The 682-nt window shown below is 36.7% G+C and overlaps 1 protein-coding gene across 1 annotated transcript in view; it reads right to left on the bottom strand.

Annotated features, from left to right (window-relative positions):
• Window positions 1–262: 262 nt before the first annotated feature.
• The window catches only part of xpo5 (exportin 5), a 35591-nt gene continuing 35171 nt past the window's right edge, over window positions 263–682 (bottom strand). Inside the window, exon 33 of the mRNA XM_079472739.1 lies at window positions 263–682. This exon is cut by the window's right edge and continues 714 nt beyond it. The gene's annotated coding sequence lies outside the window, so the exon portion shown is untranslated.

Genomic DNA, 682 nt, shown 5'->3' with positions numbered 1-682 from the left:
GAATGATTCATGTTATATTTCTTGACCATGGACTGGCTCTCTGCTGGTATGTGTGTGACATGCAGGAGACTTAAGGACGGCATGAAATCTTGATCTGGTTTCACAGACACTGCTTTGCTTAACCAGGACTATGCCTTTGTTAAATCAAGATATTTGTCGCTTTTATGAAAATACCTTTGAATAAATTACAAGTTTGCATCTCGAGACAAAACAATGGCACTGATATATTTTAAGATATTTCTGGGCAAGTAATAGTCAGTTAAACAGGTCAAACATTCACTTTATTCAAGGATTACCTTAAGGCTCCTCTGTGTAACCAGGTCTATGTGTTAAAAACCTAAAGTTTTATCTTTCCTGCAGCTCAGGGGTCAAGGTCATGGCTAGCAATGTCAAGGTCATGGGTTGGATCCCAGGAGATTGCATTACACTATACATTTGTTTCTAAGTATGTGCAATGTAAGGGGCTTTCAGATAAAAGCATCTGCCAAATGCTGTATGGAATATTGCAGTGTGTTTTATAAGCGACTTAACTGGATTCTTACCCAGATTTTGTTTCTCTCCACAAATATATACATTTTACTTTTTGTCAATTTGTCGAAACAGCTTTTTTCTATTAGTGCTCAATTTAAGAATCAATCCACAACATCTTCAACCAACATACAAGAATACAGTTCCTCTACAT

The sequence above is a fragment of the Barbatula barbatula genome, assembly GCF_947034865.1.
Source record: "Barbatula barbatula genome assembly, chromosome: 14".
NCBI classification, from domain to species: domain Eukaryota; kingdom Metazoa; phylum Chordata; class Actinopteri; order Cypriniformes; family Nemacheilidae; genus Barbatula; species Barbatula barbatula.
Note: the sequence above shows the minus strand (reverse complement) of the source record. Positions and strands in the feature narration are given on the sequence as shown.